The 24,842-nt window shown below is 36.8% G+C and overlaps 1 protein-coding gene and 1 pseudogene across 1 annotated transcript in view; one reads left to right on the forward strand and one right to left on the reverse strand.

Moving 5' to 3' along the window:
• The window catches only part of LOC101735558 (protein O-mannosyl-transferase TMTC1), a 153,758-nt gene that overhangs the window by 116,897 nt on the left and 12,019 nt on the right, over nucleotides 1-24,842 (reverse strand). The gene's annotated exons all lie outside the window — the stretch shown is intronic.
• Nucleotides 15,751-15,849, forward strand: LOC119629446 (U6 spliceosomal RNA; annotated as a pseudogene).

The following is a 24,842-nucleotide window of genomic DNA, read 5'->3' on the forward strand; positions in this document are numbered from 1 at the left end:
GATGTCCATGTAGTAACCACTTAAAACCAGGTGGGCTGTGAGCTCGTCCACCCATCTAAGCAATAAAAAATAAAAAAAACCGGTTTCGTATTGTTGGTCGAAATTTGACTGCACAGTGTCCCTTGAGCACTCTCGCACACAGCTAGAAACAATAAAATTTACTCTCAATTCTCATTTCAAACAAGTCACGTCTTAAACACTGAACCCCCTTTTAAATACGGTATTTCAGCCTTGTCATGTAGCGACCACGCTTCCCCTCCCGTGTGGACCGGAAAAAACCGGCACATCACTTGAGCCTTCCTTCTAGTTGTAGCCACTGGGACTATTCCGGGATAGTTAAGTGAGGGGACGTATATTAGTATGTTGGAGTGTAGTAATATAACGAGGGGTAAATTTAGAGGAGAGCCATTTAAAGTTAGAAAAAATATCATAATCAAAAAGTTTCTTCAGCTATTTCAACGGAGCAAAATTAATTGAAGTTCAATTAAAAATATTTGATTCAACAATAAGTGTTGATGTTGATGTTGATACCAAATAAAACGCACCTTTAATCTATATATATATATATATATATATAAATGAATTGCTGTTCGTTAGTCTCGCTAAAACTCGAGAACGGCTTGACCGATTTGGCTAATTTTGATCTTGAATTATTTGTGGAAGTCCAGAGAAGGTTTAAAAGATAGATAAATATGAAAATGCTCGGAATTAAATAAAAATTACAATTTTGTTTTTCCTTTGATGTGTCCCCCGTCGGACGGATTTCTTTTGTTTTTTTTTAAGTTTATTTTATACAAAAGTTTAAGTCTTTTATTTATCGATTGAGGCACTACGAACTCTGCCGGGTCAGCTAGCTAAAAATATAAATGTCGGGTACTAAGCGAAAATTCGAATAAACCAAATAGCTTTCCATCCCTCAATGTTAAATTATTATACGTCCAATTGTGGACATCATCTTGACACCTAAGATTTAGATTAAATTTAAGTATGACATTTTTTCGTTTAGCTATACCTGTTTATTGAAATAGGAGAAAACAAAAACAGTTCAATCTAGTTCTGTGTGGTTTGTCAACCGATTTTCCTCCTTAATTTAATAGCTACAGAAGCTTTTGTTGTATTAATACAATAATTTTACAACCAGTATTTTCTCCTTATTGACCAGAAAATGTATATAAGTAACCAAACAGAAGAAGAGAAAAAGTAATACATAAAAGAATCTGAATTTTATGGTATCAGTGAATAAGGTTGAGTTCTGATAATCCAGCCGACCCTAGTTCATTTGATTGTGCAAAATCAAACGAGTATCGAACGGATTTGAACGCTCGTACATTACCTAGTCAGTAAGAGACTTGGAGAAAGACTTTAGGTGAATGCTAGAAGTGTCATTTCTAAAGACGCAACAAAGTTGTCAGACAGACTTCTAGTGACTGTAATTGCGCCTGTAGCTTTTCTATGGCTTCGATCATACAAAAAAATGAGTGCGTGTACTAATGTACGCACGTAAGAAGTTATACTTTTTTTTTTTATTTATTTCTTTTTTTTTTTTTTTTAATCAATTTGAAAAAAAAAACGATTAAACAACATCCTCAAACACGCATATTTGACATCCTTTTTCTTGACATCGTATAAATTCGGTAATTCTCGGTACGGTTCGGAAATATCACCTGCGGCTATATTCAGACTCGCCAAGTTACGTCGGTCGTATTGTAATGAGCGATTTAGTAGGCAACTTCATTCTGTTAATTTAGTGTCACGGTGCGCGCGCATCGTAAACTTTCACTCTCATCAATTTTTCATAACGCGCCTAAAGAAGTATAACTTCAAAAACAATTATGTATTACATAGTTTTAACACACACACATTCCTTTCCTCATAAATATTTATCTAAAATTATAATTCAGAAACTAAGTTCAAACCCGAAGGCAACACGGCACACTTATATACAGTTTGTCTCGACAAATATTTGTACGACACAATAATATTCCGTGTTTCGAGTTTGATGGGAGCATCCGTGGAAATGTTGGCTTAACATGTCCCGAGTGGAGAAGTTATTTGGAGCATTGGTTTTTGTAGTAATTATTTTGATGAACACGCTCGTAGCATATTATTATGCTTTTCGTGCTGATGGTATTGGGTATACTGACAGCGCTACGACAGTGCTACGATAATAGTCGACGCTACGATAGTCGATGCTACGATTAATTCAGTTTAGCTACGTCTCGTAGCGCACTAAAAACGGTAGCTGAATAGAAATTTGATTGCAGTTGCTAATAAGAGTTTGTAAATTTGGAAATTGATGGGGAATCAAACAATACTAGTGGTCCCGCAGTAGTCTAAATTCGACTATAATTAATTGAAATTATAAGTTTGAACATTATTAAGGTTATATTGTCAAAGACTATTTATTATACTTCTGTAATCACAGATTTCGCCAAAACTGCACTATAGACAAATAATATTAAAGATAAACAATATTAACCCATTCTCAATATTACCACAGGCTTTAAACAATAACAACAGTTTGACAATAAACAAAGGGTAATACATGGTAGTGTGTGTAATATTTTTTTTTCGATTGAGTGCATAATTTAAAAAAAAAAATAGCATTCTGCACTCCCTATATTCTCTATAAGTGTGAGAAATTTCATACACCTCCATCCGCGTAAAAAGGGGTACAAAGTTTTTGCTGCTATAGATAGCTGAGACTTCGATAACTCCACAAAAGTAATGGAATTCAAGTCCTGATGCCCAACGGCCCCAGTAATTACTTTACACTAGTTGTACCGTGAGCTCTTTGACAAATAAGGATAAGACGCTTGGTATATTCGTATAGAGCGATGCGACCGTACCGATATTTGAATCCCGCAGGCAGGTACCAATTTTTCCACAACACGCACACTACACATGTTCACGATTAACTTCTACGGTGAAGGAATAACATCGTGTAATAAAAATCAAACTCCCAAAAATTATAATTTGCGTAATTACTTGTGGTAGGGCATCTTATGAGATCGCATGGGTAGGGAACACCACCCTTGCCCTATTTCTGCCGTGAAGCAGTAATGCGTTTCGGTTTGAAGAGTGGGACAGCCATTTTACTGTAAAAACTGAGACTTGGAACTTATGTCTCAAGGACACCGGTAACCACTTTACCCCGAATGGGCCGTGAGCTCGTCCACCCATCTAAAAATCTACGCAATATGAAGCGGCCTTAAACTTCTTCACCCGCGTACAAATTAAACAACAAAGCAGCACAAATAAAAAAAAACTAAAAAAACCCGTTAAATTATGTGAACCTCAAATACTTTTTTAAAAGCTTATGTGCATGCTCAAAAACAACTCGTAAACGTGTACAAATGCGACTCAAAACGCCTAATGATAAAGCGGATGTCGAGCCCATCACTAGCCGTGGTGATGTTACACTAAAACAGATCGTAGTCATTTATCTGTGGACGTAAAATGACCGTGGACCCTTCGCCACGTCATTACAAGCACTCAAGGGCGGAACACACAGGATTACGGCCCTAACTTTATATGCATTGAGGATTCGTAACGATTTGAAGAACTTATCCTATTCGAATCGTTCGTGAACCTGACTATGATTACAGTAGACTACGGGGTAAATAGCTAAGAAGGTTCAGTGCCATGAAACACTTGATGCCCATGGACACCGATAAAATTGTTATTATGGTAGACTGAAGTCGTTGTGGCCTAAAGGTTAAGACGTCCGGTGCATTCGTATGTAGCGATGCACCGGTGTTTGAATCCCGCAGGTGGGTACCAATTTTTCTAATGAAATACGTACTCAATAAATGTTCACGATTGACTTCCACGGTGAAGGAATAACATCGTGTAATAAAAATCAAACCCGCAAAATTATAATTTGCGTAATCACTGGTGGTGGGACCTCTTGGGAGTCCGCACGGGTAGGTACCACCACCCCGCCTATTTCCGCCGTGAAGCAGTAATGCGTTTCGGTTCGAAGGGTGGGGTAGCCGTTGTAACTATACTGAGATCTTAGAACTTATATCTCGAGGTGGGTGGTGCATTTACGTTGTAGATGTCTATGGGCTCCAGTAACCACTTAACACCAGGTGGGCTGTGGGCTCGTCCATCCATCTAAGCAACAAAAAAATAATAAAAAAGACTACGGGGTAAGTAGCTAAGAAGGTTCAGTGCCATGTAACACTCGATGCCCATAGACACCAATAAAATTGTTCTCAAAAATTAATAAATACCTACCTTCCTCGAATTGATAAAAATCCTCCTGAAACGCTAAGTAGGTAAGTTTGTAGACATAAATGAATCCCTCAATAATATAATAAAGATACGAAAAACTCTCGGCCAAAAAAAAGTATAGTTATAAGTTTTCATATTGAATCTTTTATATTTTTGGTAATTTTGATCTAAGTTTTAGAGGCTACATCTAAAGAGAAAAAGCTAAATATGAAACTTGAAAAAAAAACTTGGAATAAAGCATAATATATCATGTACAATTAAGAAATTGAGAACCCCCCCTTCAATTCGATTGAAAAGTACACGTAACGATCTTTTTTGTTTCTTTTAAAATTGTAAAATAATATAATGTCACTTTTGATTATATTTTTTATTTATAAAATCGAGTATATTGGTTCTTCTTCCTGTTCGAACACTCTTGACAGAGTGGTCGTGGTCATGCATCAGTCGGATCCTGCGATACCGATGCTCTCGCGATGCGACGCCATGTGGCACGATGTTTCGCAGTGTGAGAGCAATCGTTTATGTAGGAGTGAGGTCGGTCCATTATGTTGGAGATCGTTCGCGAGATCTTTTGCCCTCGACTTTCCCTTGCACCACCAACCGCTCAATGGAGTCCCCATTACGAGTATATAGGTAGTATAGTATTACTGTATTTGTTAGACAGAAAATAGCTTTAGTGAAAGCAAGTGGCTTTAGTGTTTGAATGATATAAATAAATATTTCAGGTCTCATATCCGATTCCGGACTCAAATTTACGGAGATACTAGCTTCGAAAGCTCCCACTAAAATTCCGATAGTTAAAACTTATCTAGGGGGTTCATGTTAACGCTATTAGCGTTATGTGTACGTGGTATTTATTTTTATTTGCTGATTTTTTATCAAGTTTGACAGATATAATAAACACATATTATAAATAAGTATGTTGTGTCCGTTGTACTATACTGTCCAGAAGTAACATTTACTTATCATAAATCATATATTCAGTCGATCGAGTGGATCTATCTAGAATCATCTAAGGTGGCATCAATTCAGAATATCAAAACGTAAATGTCACCAACTGCGTTAAGAAATTAGTTAAAAGTTACACTTTTAATTACCTTTAGTACAGTATTGGTATCATATACACGATCGTGTTGGTCTCCCGACTTTCAACTAAAGTTTTAACATAACAATTTAATAATATAAAATTTTTAATCCTTGCATAGATATTTATAACATTAGAACAATTTACAAAATTAGTTTGTCAAATTCGACACGAAAAATATGGATATCTGCAATTTCAAGCCGACATTTATTTCCTATAACGTTGTACGTCATGTGTGCTGTCAGAGAAAAAAAATGACCAACTTTACAATCTCATCCGGGAAAATCAAAAGGAAATTATTTCGGAAAATATCTCCATTTAAGCTTCAACTAGATGATGCAAAAACTCTGACCCAGTACATACTGTGGCGAATTGCATTTTGTCCCGAGATGATTTATAAGCACGATCGGATGGCTTCATAGCTTCAACCCGAAGTTTAATAAATCAACTGTATGTATTCTTGCAGCAGCCATCTGTTGTGTCTTTATTGAAGATCCATAAAGTAAGCTTGAAGGGATACAGTCTTCAATATATTTCATTGAAACAATTAAGTATAATATATTCTGACAGATGTCATATAAGAATATCAGACTAAATGTGTCACGTCGCCTTAGAACTTTTCAAATTGAAATTGGCTCTGAAGTTGATACTGAATATAGTACTGCCAGTTTTATGAGAAAACTTTTCAGAATTATTAATATCAAAAAAAAGTCTAGACATAGATACATAAAAGATATATTAATATATTAGACCGATTAGGACCCGAAAAAAGATAATAAATAGCTGTGAATAAATTTCGCACGATCATCCGGTCCTAAATTAAGATCCCTATGTAATGGGTACCAGAGAGTGACATACATACTTATATGCATATACAATTCTTTCTTTTATACAAATCTGATTCTGACAGTTACAAACACAATAAAAAAGAACTTAACATACAAAAAATCTAATCTTTTCTTTTCTTATATTCATGGTTCACTTTTTTGGCGATAATGGTTTACAAATAAAGATAGATATATGCTGTCACGGGCTTTTTTGTAAGACTATTTGAGATAAACATTTCCATTTTACATTACATACGTGTAACTCGAACGGTTTTTGCGGCGCACGCAAATATAGCTCGCAGATGGTAGACTTTTTCCTTCTTCCTTGACACTTATCGTTATATTTTGAGTAATTCACACTATATCTTTGTAAAGTATAGTATATTATTATGTTATTCTGATGAGGAAGCTATATTCTTGTAAAGTTTCATCTAAAACCATACAAAATTTTTTGTGTGAAAGTGTACCAAACATACATCCTTATAAGCTTTTTGAAGCTATTGCATAGCTTTTATCGCGAGCTTTGAGTGTGGCGACCGAATCAAGAAATTCCGTAACGAAAATAAAACCTAACACACCCAATCCGCCTCCCATGTAGCTCGCGTTCGACACATTCACACGTTGCACTTGTGTAGTGTTTGTGAATAAGCACACTGACGTCGCACTGCATGCGCATCATGAAAAGTCTGCCGTCTGCTGAAAAGTGTGAAGGGGACAGTTAATGTTTTGCTTTTGTTAATGTTTATAAATATAGCGTTGTCTTATTTATTCTTATGGTAGGACCTCTCGTGCCTGTTTCTGCCGTGAAGCAGTAATGCGTTTCGGCTTGAAGGGTGGGGCAGCCGTTGTAACTATACTGAGACTTTAGAAATCATATTATTATCTCAAGGTGGGTGGTGCATTTACGTTGTAGATTTCTATGGGTTCCAGTAACCACTTAACACCAGATGGCCTGTGAGCTCGTCCACCCATCTAAGTAATAAAAAAAATTAAAAAATTCTATAGATAAAAAAAGATGAAATTGTTAATTCGGTTTGTTATTTAAACGTCATATTTTGTTTAAAGTATAACACATATAACATTATTTTAATATTCTCGAGTAGGTACGACGGTTCTGATAGTATTTTATCCATCACTCATCTGGAGTCATTAAACAAAAATGTACATATTAATGTATCTTATCCATCAATCGATCGATCACTATTTTGGGGCGTCCCTAATGACGTCATCAAGGGTTACCACCATTAAAACTTGAAGTGATTTGTATTGATTTCAAGAAATAACATTAAATTGACATATGTGATGTATATTTTAGACTGCTCGGGTAGTTACTACAAGCCTGCCTATTTCTACCACAAAGCAGTAATGCGTTTCGGTTTGAAGGATAAGACAATTGTTGTACTAGGAAACTGAGTCTTAGAATTCATGTCGCAATGTAGATGGCGATATTATGTTGTCCATGTCTATGGGTTCCAGTAACTTAACATCGTGGGGGCAGTGAGCACGTTTACCTGTTTAAGCAATAAAAACATGAATACTTTACTATAATAGAACTAAAGGATAGTATAATTTATTGAAAAGTCAAATTTGCATCTACGAGTGACGGTACCTACTTATCATAAGGTGGGCCGTTTGCCAATAAAAAACCTTGTCTGTTCATACATTGTTAAATTAACCTTCAAAATACTGCAGTTGCGTAAAATATTTTTACGGGTGGTAGGACCTCTTGTGAGTCCGCACGGGTAGGTACCACCGCCCTGCCTATTTCTGCCGTCAAGCAGGAATGTGTTTCGGTTTGAAGGGCGGGGCAGCCGTTGCAACTGTGGCGGGTAGCCATCATACAACGCAAGATATTTGACAGATGCCTAAATCTCGCTTACGACATTTTCAAGATAAGTTTGCATATATACAAGTTCCGAATATCCACATTGGGACCGTCAGTCTACCGAGCAAATATCACCCGCTCGGTGGAAGATCTTTCCTCCGTCGTTTAAGCCTACCCAAATAATGAGACCTAAGAACTTATATCTCAAGGTGGGTGCCGCATTTACGTTGTAGTTGTTTATGGGCTCCAGTAACCACTTAGGACCAGGTGAGCTGTGAGCTCGTCCACCAATCTAAGCAATAAAAAAATATATATTTTAACACGCCGATAAGAAACCACTTAAATAAAACAAAACAAATAAACAAGCTAAATTAAAATCTAGAGCCATTTAAATTACAAAACGTACCATCAAACCTGAGACTCGTGTACCGCATTCTCTTAATTTACGAGCACATAAGACCGCAATCTCACTCACAACACACCATTATCCGAGGAGTTCCAATTAACTCAGCCCTGCTTTATTAACATACTCCTGTTTAAGGCTTGAATTTGTCGAAATTAGAAACTTATAGACATTCTATATTTGTTTTTTTATAACACTTACAACCTTTAAGTTGTAAGGATACCTGTATTTCTTAATAAAAAAAACATGTGTCGCACTCGGAGACTGCTGCGGTAAAGCTATTGCATAGTATTTTTTATCAACTTATGAAATTATAATTAGACAATAATAATTTAATATTTAAACAATAAAAAATAAGACCACGCTATATTTATAAACATGAACAAAAGCAAAACATTAACTGTCCCCTTCACACTCATAAGCTAGACCGCGCGAAAGGAGATGGGCAGACTTTTCATGATGCACATGCAGTGCGACGTCACGCCGCGCGCTTATTAATAAACACTACACAAGCGCAACGTGTGAATGTGTTAAACGCGAGCTAGATGGCAGGCGGAGTGGAGAGTGCTAGGTTTTATTTTCGTTACGGAATTTCTTGATTCGGTCGCCACGCTCGAAGCCCGCGATAAAAGCTATGCAATAGCTTAAAAATTATAATGGAAACTGAATGTAAAACATCATATATACGTTTTGAGTGTTTGAACCGTCAATGTAATCCGAAATCAGGTGCGGACGCATAGTTTGCTTGGGAACATGAATCCCACGACTCAGCTAACCTTGTTTGTTGTAACTGTGTTTCTCACACCTTTCGATTCACTAGTATTATTCACACCTCCGTCCGTGACGAATCCAGTGTGATTCCAATTATTTTTCGTAAAATACCCTCCAAGTTTCACTTGAACAGCATCGATGATCTCCAAACACAGACCTGTGAATTTTACTGCATATTTACTCCGTAGATAGCTGATGAGTAATTCCCAAAGCCCTTGAATATCACAACGTGAATACCATAATCATCTTGAGACATGAATCACCATGAGTATTATGTCTATCCCACCCCTTAAACCAAACGCATGGCTGCTTCGTAATTGAAAATTGAAAATAGTATTTATTTTTCAATTTGATCCCTAGCTCCTGAAAGCGGCATTAAATTCAACAACTATTCAAAATTATTTCGGTTCCCTCTATTAACGCAATAAACACTGCAATTATAATTAACGGATAAGAAATGTGAAAATCGTACGCAACCTTAGATCCTGAGGGCACCTGAAAGTCCCTTCTAAAATATGACATGAAACTTCATCACTGAAATCGAGTTTGGAGACCCTTCTGAAAAGTCAATTTGCACTGGCCCACTCCAGTTTGACAGTTAATAAAGGCGCTATAGAGAGTAATCTGAATTGCTAATGTTATTTTTCTTTAGATTACTTTCGCTGGCTCGGATTAAACGTCTATAATATTCAAAGATTGTTTGCCTTATCGACGCCTTATTGTGCTTAGAGGTGGCTCTTAATCACTAATGGAGATTTTTTGCAATATTTTTTTGTTTGTTTTTAAACAGATTCTGGGCCATACCGATGGAAAAATAATGCAGAGCTTTGTTGTAGAAAATTATAGCTCTGTATATATCAAATGGTGTGGAATGATGGAATACGATGATGGAAGATGGAGATGATGGAATAAACTCTTGTTGCGAGGAGGTGGTCACATCCCTCAGTATTGAGGAAACCGAAGCGAGAAGAAGAAGAAGAAGAAGATGTATACTAGGTATAGGTTGTAAAATAGTGGTAGCACATCTTGTGAGTCCACCCGGGTAGATACCACCACCCTGCATGTTCTGCCGTGAAGCAGTAATACGTTTCGGTTTGAAAGGCGGGGAGCCGTTGTACTATAAAAACTGGGACTTAAGAACTCATACCTCGAGGTGGGTGGCGGAATTTACGTCGTAGATGTCTATGGGCTACGGTAACTTTAACACCAGGTGGGTCGTGAGCTCGTCCACCCATCTAAGCAATAAAAATAAAGTTTGTGATGTTTACAGGCGACACCCACCACGACTGATCGTTTCGAAGAATTTCATCAGCACAAGCACGTCCATTAGTTAAATTACAAAACGTATCGGGTGAAGTGTTGACGTTACCGAGGTAGGATTCACGATAATCGATGAGCAAATGTTTGTCGAACAATCCATTTGCACGCATGTTGGTGTCGGCTGTCTTTGCTATGTGAACTTCTTTATAGTTCTACCTCATCTATATATTAATACGTGAAGCAAAAACTTTGTATCCCTTTTTACGACAATTGCGCGGACGGAGAAGTATGACATTTTCCACACTTATAGAGAATATAGAGAAGAAGTGCACAATGCTAATATTTTTTTAAAATAATGCATAAAAGATACATTAAATCAATAAAGAAAACATTACACACACTACATACCATGTATTTGACGCACACACGCGTACATACTATTAATTGTCAAACTTTTGTTCTTGACGTCTGTGGTCAAATTGAGAATAGAATAAATATTGTTTGTCTTTATTAATATTTTTTTAGTGTAGCCTTGGCGAAATTTGTGATTATAGAAGTATGCAATACAATCATAATAGTGTACAAACTTATTATACAATTTCAATTAATTACAGTCGAATTTCGACTACTGCGGGACCTCTAGTTATAGGAAATAAGCGAAAGATTTCAATGTCTACTTCTTTTATTGTTGTCTTCGTATGCATACGAGTGTACAGCCCTCCACATGGTGAATAGTTACCATCACTCATGGCTGTCAGCAAGGCTAAAGTACACGACCAAGCCGTTGCCCACCGTAGAGTACTATCCCCAAGCCTCGTTTGAAGAAGGGGAAGTACTGTGGATGTTACCAGAGCTTCCAGATTATGAAGATGTACTCATCTATGATATACTGGTTTACTCTGGAGGGACATTACAAGGAGTAAAATCCTGTCGAAATATGATTGTCACGACCCTCGGCAACGAGGAAATGACATGAGGAGGAGACTCCTCTTTGTTGGTGGGAGGTACAATGATAAAAAGGAGATGTAGGGATCGTTTCGCAACAATTCTTCAAAGCTCTTTTCACAGAACATACGGTACAAGAGATACCCTGTCCCTGTGTAGACCCAGTTTCCAAAAGATCCGTGAGAATGCGGTTATCAAGAATCCGACCGGTTTTCTTCTATATGGAGTTGAGAGAATTTATGCAAATTTGAAACTTTCGATTTCGTACAAATATGTACACATAGCTTTCTTTTTATGAACAAACATGCTTACGGCACAAAAAGTTATAAAATAGGCAGAACAGCGATGTCTCCTCGTGCCAGAGCTCCCAAACCATTTGGTGCTGTCAACTCCATTGCATGAGGATGAAGTCTCAATTCTCCTGTATAACTACTGCACTAGTTCTTGTTTTGGGGGAAATATGCAATAGTATTCTTTTTTTTTATTGTTTAGATGGGTGGTGGTGTTAAATGGTTACTGGAACCCATAGACATCTACAACGTAAATGTGCCACCCACCTTGGGATATAAGTTCTAAGATCTCAGTATAGTTACAACGGCTGCCCTACACTTCAAACCCAAACGAATTACTGCTTCACGGCAGAAACAAGCAGGGCGGTGATACCTACCCGTGCAGACTCACAAAAGGTCCTACCACCGGTACAAGAGGTCCTACTACCAGTAAGTTCGGATAGTACATAAGACAAAACAGAAGAAATTCGAACATTAAAGAAAATAATTCAAAATCCATCCTGTTACAAGTCACGTAATGAACGATAATTCACTAAAAATCAACCATAGCGTGTAAATAATTCTGATATAACAGTCTATTCGATTTCTGATATAATGGCACCGATTTCCTTATTATAACGTCTAGATTAAGGTTGGCAGTTGTAGTGCTAGACTATTTTAACCGCCTTTTGAATCGAGTGGATTGTGATCCTTAGTGTGATATATTTTTTTACTTTTTCACGATAAATGAAAGTCAGGCTGTGATGTCCATACATCCAGTAACCACTAAATAATAGACGGGCGGAACTCTAAGCATGAAGTGCAAGATAAAATTCGCCATTCCATTGGCCATCCCTATGGTAGAGCCAACGTCGTTTGGCGTCCGTCGCTGCAGAATGAATAATTAACGAATCGCGATTAGGCTCGACATGCACGTTCACGTGAAACGCAGATGTTTGACCGTCGTAACCGCTGCGGTCAGAGTTTTTCAAATACACAAAAATGTTATATCAAAAAAAAATGATTCAAGGCAAAAATAAAAAGGGGCTTTTGTTATTGCTATAGTGCTCACGGCCCATCTGGTATGAAATCGTCACCAGAGCTTCAGGGCAGGAACAGGCAGGGTGGTGCTACCTACCCGTGCAGGCTCACGAGACGCCCACCACCAGTAATTAAACAAATTAAAATTTTTGCGGGCTTGATTTTTAATACGCTTTTATTAGCTTCAGACTCGAAATTCGACATACTAACAGATGACAATTCAACATTTAAAAAAAAATGAAAAAATTTAAATTCAACTAAAAAATTGAAAATAAGTTTTGATAAATTTGAATTAAAAATAGTGTAAGAAAAAATGATTTTATTGTAAAAAAAAGCGTGGGGTGCTTGATATCAGCAGTTATAAATATTTTATGAACAGATATGAGTAGAGCGGTTATTATTTCACTATTCAATTCCAACACTATTCCTTCACCGTAAAAGTCATTCGTGAACATTTTTTAAGTGCGTGTTTCATCAGGAACATTGTTATGTGCTTGCTGGATTCGAACACCGGCACATTCGCATCGCTAAATACGAATGCACCGGGCGTCTTATCCTTTAGACCACGACGCTTGCTAACAGAAATATTATTCTGTCAATATGCAATTATATAATACTAGAGGTCCCGCAGTAGTCGAAATTCGACTATAATTAATTGTAATTGTAAGTTTGTATACTATTATGATTGTATTTTATACTTATATAATCACAAATTTCGCCAAGATCACACTATAAAAATATTAACAAAGACAAACAATATTAAATCTATTCTCAATTTGACAACAGACGCCAAGAACAAAAATTTGACAATAAATAGTATGCATGCGTGTGTGCGTCAAATACATGGTATGTAGTGTGTGTAATGTTTTCTTTATTGATTTAATGTATCTTTTATGCATTATTTTGAAAAAATATTAGCATTGTGCACTTCTTCTCTATATTCTCTATAAGTGTGGAAAATTTCATACTCCTCCGTCCGCGCAATTTTCGTACAAAAGGGATACAAAGTTTTTGCTTCACGTATTAATATATAGATATAACACAACAAGAACCAACTTACAAATGGTTGTGAGGCAAGAAGAGTAACATGACCCGTTCCCAGGAGGGTAGTTTGAAAAGATGACTCGATCTAATGTTTATTGAGAGAGACAAAAAGCGAAGAACAGTAATTGTGGAGTTGAAAAAATGGAAAGATATGAATTCTTAAAGGGTATACAGCAGTTAAACTGTGCCTTTGAGATCTCTGAAGTCAATAGGTGATATAATTAAAAGTGAATGCGTTTAATCTAGCGTTCTTATTATCATTATTATATCATTTCCGACATTTCCAATTTCTTTACAGTTTTCATGGTACCGGCGAATAATATGTTATGTGTTTTCAATAAAAATGATTGCTAAGCTTTCATGTTTTATTTCACACAGACCGAACTATTTGGCAGTTTGTTTGACTTGGGTTATCGTCTTCACGATAAGTGGAATCCACAATCAAGTGGTTCACAAGTTTATCGAAAAAACACTATGTACCAGTTACACTATCTTAAATAAAAATAATAAAATTGACCATTAATACAAAAAATCCACCACCGCCGGCAGGTAACACCGATAGGTACCACCGCCCTGCCTATGGTAGGTACCACCGCCCTGCCTATTTTTACTGGTCGTAGGACCTCTTGTGAGTCCGCACGGGTCGGTACCACCGCCCTGCCTATTTCTGCCGTGAAGCAGTAATGCGTTTCGGTTTGAAGGGTGGGGCAGCCGTTGTAACTATACTGAGACCTTAGAACTTATATCTCAAGGTGGGTGGCGCATTTACGTTGTAGATATCTATGGGTTCCAGTAACTACTTAACACCAGGTGGGCTGTGAACTCGTCCACCCATCTAAGCTATAATAAACCTTTTGATATGACATTGAATAAGATGAATAACGAAATCTATTCAAAGGGTTGATTTTTTAACAAGTGTATACTTACCTTTTTTGCCGCATTAAAAATTAACAGCCGATCTAACCACCATAGATATTCCGACAGCAATCTGAATTTATCATTTAAATCTCACATTAACTTACAACTTGCTCATCCACGCTACGCTGACAATCACCGTACAAAGCGTTGTTTCACGATGCTCACACATCCAGCGTCTAGTCATTCAAAATTGGCTTACAGGATTATGACGTTTGGATTCATAATAACTTTTGTAGACATTTATAATCCACCGAATTACGTACAAGGCTTTCGAGAGATACGCGAATGTACTTAGTTTTAAATGTACATTGCCGAGTAAAATAACAATGTTCAAGTTTGTGTATTGTAAGCTACGAAGCGTGTTTGCTCAGAGCAATGTGTGTGTGAGTGTTTTGTATTCATAAGTTATTTCGATTAAGGGTAAACGGTGTGTTGACAATGCCTCTAAGTTTGTTATATGTGCTTTTAATTGGTCTGTTGAACTCTATTCGGTACGTGAGTTGAATTTTGTATTAACGGTCGTCTTAGTTTGAATTGCGTATAGAAGCCGACGTTCAAACAAAGATTAGCTATATATTTTGTCATGTATGAGTGCCATAGTTTTAGTGGAAAAAAATATGAAAACTGGGCGGTTGTGATAGCGCTGTAGTCAGCATCCCTGACTGCTAGACTACCCTAGTAGTCGGTTCGATTTCTACTTTGGTTCCCGTGTCGATGAGATTTTTATGCTCTTTATTTTTTTATTTTATTTATTGCTTAGATGGGTGGACGAGCTCACAGTCCACCTGGTGTTAAGTCGTTACTGGAGCCCATAGACATATACAACGTAAATGCGCCTCCAACCTCGCGTTTACTCAGAGCAATGTGTGTGTGAGTGTTTTGTATTCATAAGTTATTTCGATTTAGGGTAAACGGATCCAACCTTGAGATATAAGTTCTAAGGTCTCAAGTATAGTTACAACGGCTGCCCCACCCTTCAAGTCGAAACGCATTACTGCTTCTCGGCAGAAATAGGCGGGATGGCGGTACTTACCCGCGCGGACTCACAAGAGGTCCTACCACCAGTAGAAAGCGTATTAGGTATGTTTTTGTGTATATATTTAAACGTCTAGAAGTACATATGTACTCGCATATGTATGAATTTACAGAAAAACCTAAAAACAAAACATAGAAGATTAAAATGGCCCCCGCGCAAGGATGACACTGAAGAAAAAACATTTTTTAAAACTGAAGAGTTCAAAATAATGAAGGTTTTTTGTTTAAATGTATGTAAATATGAATCCTAATTGGTGCATGATAACCGTGTGTGATATATGCCTGATAATTTTTTTATTTTTGCATTGGATTTTTGATCTCGGGTGAGTAATTTTTGTTTAATTTTCTTTCATATCATTTTTTATTAACTAGCAACTATAACTTTTTGAATAGCGGCAATTATTTTCTTTTCTCTACAATTAACTAGCTCTTCAAACAGTTCTGAAAAGCGCAAAACATACTGAACTGTAATACCAAATAAATTATTTCGACATTTGCATTTAGCTAGTAGAATCTTTACTAATATTATAAAGAGGAAAGATTTGTTTGTTTGTTTGTATTGAATAGGCTCCGAAATTACTGAACCGATTTGAAAAATTCTTTCACTGTTTGGAAGCTACACTATTCCCGAGTGACATAGGCTAAAATTTTTTTTTTGAAAAAATTAGATGTCCATACTCAAATTCCAATAATGTAACCCAAGATGTAAAAAAATTACCAAAAACTTTCTTTACATCGCGTGCCCTGCGAAAACTATTGATGATAGAATAAAATAATGTACTACGACATCGTAGAACACATTATTATTTATAAAAAGTGTCACGACAGCATATGTCTAACTATTATAGTTATGCTGCAATAAGTGTTCTTTTATTTTAAAAAATAAAACAACGCCAAATATCGTTGAAATTTTTGTTAAAGATCTGAGCGGAGCCAGAGCGGGCCGCTATACTTTATAAACAACAAAAATATATTCGGGAAACTATGTTAACCTTTGCCCGTATTAAGCCTAAGTTATTTTATTACGTTAGAAGGAAAATATTCCGAGTCCGTTCTCTAAATATTTAAAGCTTATATAAACACTAAAGTTATAGCGTGTCAAATGTACATTCCGCTGTTTCGAAGGCAAACCGTGTATCGTTTCAACGGGATTGCTCAATTAAGGTTTATTTCCTTCGTGAAGTATGTGAGAATCCTAGGACCGTGAAAAATTTTAATGCGCATTTTCTTTCGGATCCGGAATTCGATTTATTGTATTGTTTGCTGTTCAATACGCTCGTTATTATAAAGTCGATTCTTTAGCTTCAACTTACGCTATAGCTAGGATCGTAATTAACTATTAATATTGTTTTAAAAACCAATAAATGAAACAATAAATGTGTTATTATCAGTAGTAGAAAGGTACAGGATAATATATAAATATATGATAAGAAAGGGATACTTTTTGAAGTAAATGAAACAGGTAAATGTGTTATTATCAGTAGTAGAAAGGTACAGGATAATATATAAAGATAAGATAAATTTCATTTTATCTTATCACGCATGTGACTAGGAGATGTATGGAAATGGTAGTGCAAGGTAGAGAGGGAAGAGGTCGACCGAAGAAGACATGGATGGAGTGTGTGAATGACGATATGAGAGAGAGAGAGAAGTGAGTGTTGAGATGACGCCTGATAAAAGAGAATGGAAGAGAAAAATTAGCTGTGCCGACCCCACCTAGTGGGATAAGGTGGCGAAAAAGAAGAAGAAGATGAATTTCATTTTACTCCTCAATTAGAACAGCAAGAACAGCCGAAATAAAACATATGTTTTACATAAAATATTATACCCACAATGACAAGCTTATTATTATTTACTGGTGGTAGGACCTCTTGTGAGTCCGCGCGGGTAGGGCCCTGCCTATTTCTGCCGTGAAGCAGTAATGCGTTTCGGTTTGAAGGCTGGGACAGCCGTTGTAACTATACTTAGGCCTTAGAACTCGTATCTCAAGGTGGCTGGCGACATTTACGTCGTAGATGTCTAGGGGCTCCGGTAACCACTTAATACCAGGTGTGCTGTGAGCTCGTACATCCATATTTGCAATAAAGAAATAAATAAATAAAAGCTTAGTTTCTTACCAAGTTTGCTTACAGCTAACCGTAAGCAGAGCCACAGATAATTGGGTAGGCTAATTATTTGATTGACTCGATGGTGAAGTGGTGATGGTGATGATGGTGACGCTAACCCCTAACTAATGCCCGAATCGTGGGTTCGATTGCCACATCGTGCAAACACTTGTCTGATGAACGATTTTATTGACTGACTCTTCTTCTATATAAGCATGTACATGTAAAAACGCGTTTAGTTGTATATTAACTGATTCTCTCCCTAGTACAATCCTGTGAAAATCTTGGCGTGGCTTGATAATCTTATCTTGATATCTTAATGTTAGGATGATCACTGATCGCCTAACTTTCAAAATAAAGGTACGCCAACTTTTTCTGCAGAAACTTAAAAACTTAACAATTTGACTTGCAATGTGTGTTCTGTGCAATATACTATTTTCTTGTACTATATATATATGTATATGTGGTTCTATTTCTTTGTTATATTTTTAAGTTGTGTTTAAGTGTGTATATGAATATGTATGTGAATATGTGAGTATATGATAGAGATTATATATAGATATATGTGTAAATTTTATATTATTATCATGATATAAAATTGTGTACGTTGTTTGTGTAATTATATATATATATATATATATATATATATATATATATATATATATATATATATATATATATACTGTGTATGTGTTTGTATATTGTATAATGTAGTTTGGTTGTTTCACATTAAGTTATGCACCTACCACTGGATTCTCTACACCACCCTTGGTTGACTGGTAGAGAATGCCTCAGGCATTAAGTCCGCCATTGTACTTATGTGCATTAAGTTGAATAAATAAATAATCGTATGTGATTGGCGATTTATTACTAGTTAATAAATATTTTTTTTTTGAATCGTTTATTTAAGTTTCGCTATGAGATGTATAGATGCTCAATCAAAATTACGCAAACGACCTTACAACATCAACTCGAATCTGGTTTTCTCAGAGTTTCCATTTTATTCCTTACACCAAGTTCTTAATGCAAAATATTTCTCGTTCAACAAGAAACATTAGTATATTAGAACACGTCGCTAACATCTGGCTTCGAAGTGTTCTTATTTTTGCATTTGCAAAGTAATTTATATCCAAATTTATGTTTTGACATGTTTGTCGTTTACCGATTTCTTAAAAAAAGTAACCTTAGATACTGTAACGCGGGTAACAGTAGCGCCGTCTATCGTCGAATAGCAGAAACGAATATCAAAAGAACTAGTTAAATCGAGAACGCTCGAGAAGCGCAACGCCATCTATTATCAAATAGCGGAAACACATATTGAAACGACCGACCTACCCGAGAAGATTCTCGATAATTCTAGGTTGTTGTATCGACTATAAAAGCGTTGCAGAGATGACATGGAAGCAGTTAGTAATCGGTTCTACTCGAAGTGGTACCTACCCGTGCGGACTCACAAAACTTCCTACCACCAATAAAAATCACCATCTTGTATTATCGTTGATGAGTGACTTTATTCAAAAATTATAGATCAGAAATTATAAAAACAGAAAGAACACCACCCTGTGTATCGACTTGTCAATAGAGATAGTTAATTTATTCATTCGGTGCTCTTAAGTTAGACAGCTGTCTGAAGGTCGATATGTCTTATAAATAGTTCGCTTGTTAATATTCATGGACGTCGACTGGAAACAAGACGAAACGCTAACAGCCGTGTGTGAGGGCTTTCATTGCACGCTTTCGTATAGATTCTATTTGGAATTGAGGTTTTTTTTTTATTGCTTAGATGGATGGACGAGCTCACAGCCCACCTGGTGTTAAGTGGTTACTGGAGCACATAGACATCTACAACGTAAATGCGCCACCCACCTTGAGATTTATATTCTAAGGTCTCAAGTATAGTTAGCCGCCCCACCCTTCAAACCGAAACGCATTACTGCTTCACGGCAGAAATAGGCGGGGCAGTGGTACCTACCCGCGAGGTCCTACCACCAGTAAATGGTGTTAAGTGGTTACCAGATTGAAGGACCAGTTATGTGGTATAGCAGCTGTCGCACTCTTCAAACCGGAAAGCTCGACTACTGCGCGCTAAAACTTGGCAGGTGATACTCATTCGCGCGTCCAATTTCCCTACCATCACTATTTACTGACTGACTGACGGTGTTGCAGTATTTAGCGGCCCTGACTGTTGCAACCATGGTCGTGGATTCGATTCCCATATACAGCAAACATTCGTGTGATGAATAGATTTGTTTGCTCTCTGTCTGGGAGTTTATTATGTATATATTTAAACGTATATAAGTATCTATGGTACCCATAAAAAAGGTAATCATAATTTGGGGCTGAATGATCGTGCTTGTTTGTTACCAGTTATTTATTATTATTATTATAACTAGCTGACCCGGCAGACTTCGTAGCGCCTCAATCGATAATGTATAAAATAAACTTAAAACAAACAAAAGGAATCCGTCCGACGGAGGACACATCAAAGGAAAAGCAAAATTGTTATTTTTATTTAATTCCGCACATTTTCATATTTATCTAACCTTTTAAACCTTCTCTGGACCTCCACAAATAATTCAAGACCAAAATTAGCCAAATCGGTCCAGCCGTTCTCGAGTTTTAGCGAGACTAACAAACTTCCTATATCGATATCGATCGATATTCCTATATATAATTTCTTTATCGATTAGTCAAATCGTTATTAATCGCGTCCTTGGAAAGTAGTATATGTCTGTTATTATGAACACCGAATATAGTTTAAAGATATAGTCGTTCCCTTGATACGAATATACCCAACGCCTTCTCTTCAAGGACTCTAAGCCTATGATTTTAAACTAAAAATTCGGATTCGAACAGGAAATTTGATTGAAAAGATGTCGCCCCACTTTACCGCTGTAACGATCCAAATTGTTTCCGCGGTTACCGGAGCCGATAAATAAATTGACTTCCGCATTTAACGCGTCCAAGCGAGGATTTTCTCTTGTGTTACGGCTGCCAGAAACACATAAGAAACAGGTTCGATGAAATTTAGGGCCCGTGTATCGATTATAATTTATAATTTGCGTATCAATTATAATTTGCGTAATTACTTGTGGTAGGACCTCTTGTGAGTCCGCGCGGGTGGGTACCACCACCCCGCCTATTTCTGCCGTGAAGCAGTAATGCGTTTCGGTTTGAAGGGTGGGGTGGCTAACTATACTTGAGACCTTAGAACTTATATTTCAAGGTGGGTGGCGATTTACGTTGTGGATGTCTATGGGCTCCAGTAACCACTTAACACCAGGAGGGCTGTGAGCTCGTCCACCCATCTGAGCAATAAAAAAAAACAAAAAAAACAAGATTATAAAACTGACTTCTACAAAATCGAATACTGACTCACCCGGAAACATCACAGCATGAGGTCTTCCACCTAACTCCACTCACGTCATTACGGATCCTCCCGATCCATTAACGGTGCTTTTAAGTACCTCAAGCACTGGTCACGGTCCTCGTCGAACCCGTCGCTGGCGACGAAGGGCTCGATAAGTAAATTAACCCATAGACACAGCCCACTAAGTTTCTCGCCGGATCTTCTCAGTGGGTCGCGTTTCCAATCCGGTGGTAGATTTTGCGAAGCACTGCTCTTGCTAGAGCCAGTGTTAACAACGGTCCCTGTTTGAGCCCCGTGAGCTTACCTACACGTCAGGGAAAAACTAAAATTGCCTCTCAAGGCTATCAGCATAGGCAGGAAAAAAAACTCGAAACGCAATCTCCCTTCGAACCAGAACTCATGTGGCCGCAATATTGACATTTGTACAATAATATAAATACGCGTAACTTTTACATTACAATATCTGTTATTCTCCGATACTTACCGCCCTTTAGCTTACACATATCAATAAAAGAGAACGAAATCATAGGTACATTGATATTAAAAGCGTATCTAGTACTTCTATCAAACATAATTCGACGAATCTAATATTAAAATTAAAACCAAAAAGCCTTCACTTCTCATCCTATCGCTTTGTGGACCAAAATATTTCACTTCTCATTTACGTTCAGCTAAGGTTGTCAAAGGAACAAGTATAGCGGGCTTACACGCGCACATTCTGGGCGCTTTATCTTGTTTACTCAGACGGTGGCAACCCTCGTGTCGACATATTTGATTACAATTGAAATTCGTTGCGAGAGACCGTATAACCCCTACTAAGGTACGTTGTGTTAATACAATTAAAAGTTAGCAGTTTCGTTTAACTGCTGCTTTGCATATTGTTGTTAACTGCATCGCTTTAATAAATAAATTTGCATAATTAAAAAATTTAATAGAAATATTTATAGTTTTACTAGATAGGGAGTACAGAGAGAGTTAAATTTAATTATAGTTGTTGATTAATTACAGGTGAAGTTGCCGTTTTAGACTATTGGCCATTTGAAATGTAATTTATGTATGACTGACAATTAGTTTTACTATCAAATGAATTTAATTTAAAAAATGTGGAACTCTTTTTTTAGATTAATTCATATATATATATATATATATATATATATATATATAAGTATATGCGAGTATATGGCTGACAATGAATTCTAAAATCACTTGAATTTAATTAAAAACATATGGTATCCTTTTTTCGAATTCATTCATTTCTTTATTGATAAGTGTTTTGTTTTCACTACATTTGTGTCTCTATCATCAACTAGCGGCCCGCTCCGGCTCCGCTCGGGTCTTTAACAAAAATTTCAACGATATTTGACTTTGTTTTATTTTTTTAAATAAAAGAACACGTCTTGCGGCTTAACTATAATACTTAGACATATGCTGTCGCGACACTTTTTGTAAATTATAATGTGTTCTACAAAGTCGTAGTACATTCTTTTATTCTATCATCAATAGTTTTCGCAGGGCACGCGATGTAAAGAATATTTTAGGTAATTTTTTTACACCTTGGGTTACATTATTGGAGTTTTAGTAAAAATCTCTAATTTTTTTCAAAAAAGATTATAGCCTATGTCACTTGGGAATGGTGTAGCTCCCAAACAGTGAAAGAATTTTTCAAATCGGTTCAGTAGTTTCGGAGCCTATTCAATACAATCCAACAAACAAATCTTTCCTCTTTATAATACCTATATTAGTATAGATATGGAGACGATAAAATTCCGATTATAAAATGCGCGTTTCATCGCAATTGAACAGAAGTACCGCACAAACTGCTCACAACATTAATGAGGTTAACAAAGTGAACACTACAGACGAACGAAAGCACGACTCATTAATGGTTTGAGCGCTGTCGACTTTCCGATTTTAATCTAAAAAATGAACCACATGGTCATCCGGAAACTAAAGACGACAACGACGAATTAAAGAAAGCTGACGATACTCAACCTATCGCTGAACTAGTAACATCGATACCATGAAAAAGTATTAGTCAGTAGTCATTAGAGATTATCAAATGTTATGTTTTACGATTTGCTCTTAGCCACTACCAGATAACGTTAACACCCATTAATAAATGTAGTAAATGTATAGGAGAACAAGTCGAACGTCTTTTTGAAGTGAAAACTTCTTTAGAATCGTTGTGATTTCAAACCGGATGCAACGGAAAAAACGACAGGTAAGAGACACAAATACAAAAATGTGTAGGATGAAGCCAGCAAAGAATGAGACAGAAATATACATACTATTTAATACAGCGCCATCTGTGAGATTTTTTAATACTAACGTGTGTATGAAAGCTCTTGTAGTGAATTTTAATTTAGGATTATACGTGAAATTAAAATATCAATTCACAGAGGGCGCTACCTTACAATTATTTACTAATGACAAAATGTTACATATACTTAAGACGTTTATGATAATTGTATTTTAATTTTGGAAGGTTTCACTTCTACCACGTGTGAATTGTACACATTTTGTTGTTTTTTTTTTGCACGCGTCAATAATTACAAAGATTATATGACAGTTCACTGTTGAGTCAGAATATTTTGAATTGTTTTGTATAAACAAAAACCGTTAGTAGGGGCTTAGAATTTTGCCGTTGCTCCGTGGCGATAGACCGCGACTATACGGTTAACCCTGATATAGAAATCGTGTTTCTGCTGCACGTGCCGCGTGTTGCGGTTGTCGAAGGGTTAATCTTAACCGAAATTACAAAAAGGGACAATAGTTTTATACGGCACAAACTAAATTTACTATAATATTTGTTTCTGATGAAGTAAAAGGGGGATCGTGATTGTGTTTTCTAAAACAGAGGGCCGGACTTTAACCGTTGATACTTTAACTAGTGCTGTATTAAATCGGAAAAATACTGGATACATATTTTTTTTAACCTATGCTGATAGCCTTGAGAGGCTATTTCAGCTTGTGAATGTGAGCTCACGGGGCTCAAACCGGAGTGCGGCTAACACTGACCCTAGCAAGAGCAGTGCTTTGCAGAATCTACCACCAGATCGGAAACGCGACCCACTGAGAAGATCCGGCGAGAAACTCAGTGGGCTGTGTCTATGGGTTAATTCGCTCGTCGAGCCCCGAGCGGACGGGTTCGACGAGGACGGCGACCGGTGCCTGTTGGTGCCTAAAAGCACCGTTAATGGATCAGGATACAGCTGAGAGTATTGAAAATTTTTAGTAATTAGTCGAAAATATAAGATAAGATCATGTAAATCTAAAATATGTATCAGTCTTCTAAGTTATAGGTGTGGTATTTTCTTTATACAAATAGCTTGGAATCCCTTCTAAAAAAGGTATGAAGCTGATTTCAGACTACGCTATACTATAGTGCCATATAGTATAGCAGCATATAAAAATAAATAAAATTCATTACTGCGCTATGATAGAAGTAGGCTAGTACCAACACGTGCGGGGTCCAACTTTGTCCTATCGTTAGTAATTACTGAAGTTCATGAATATACCAGATTTTACTTTTGAACAAACCTGCCCACATGTGGAAGTCTTACATGGACTCGTAAGATAGTACGTATTTCTCTTTGTAACTGGTACTTGCTCGTGAGATTGTGCCCTCGCGTAGTCTGACATAGAATACACCGTGCATTTTATTCTTCAGGCCACGATGACTACACACTCGCTCTTAAAGCTTTTC

Source organism: Bombyx mori, chromosome 13, assembly GCF_030269925.1.
Source record: "Bombyx mori chromosome 13, ASM3026992v2".
Classification (NCBI taxonomy): domain Eukaryota; kingdom Metazoa; phylum Arthropoda; class Insecta; order Lepidoptera; family Bombycidae; genus Bombyx; species Bombyx mori.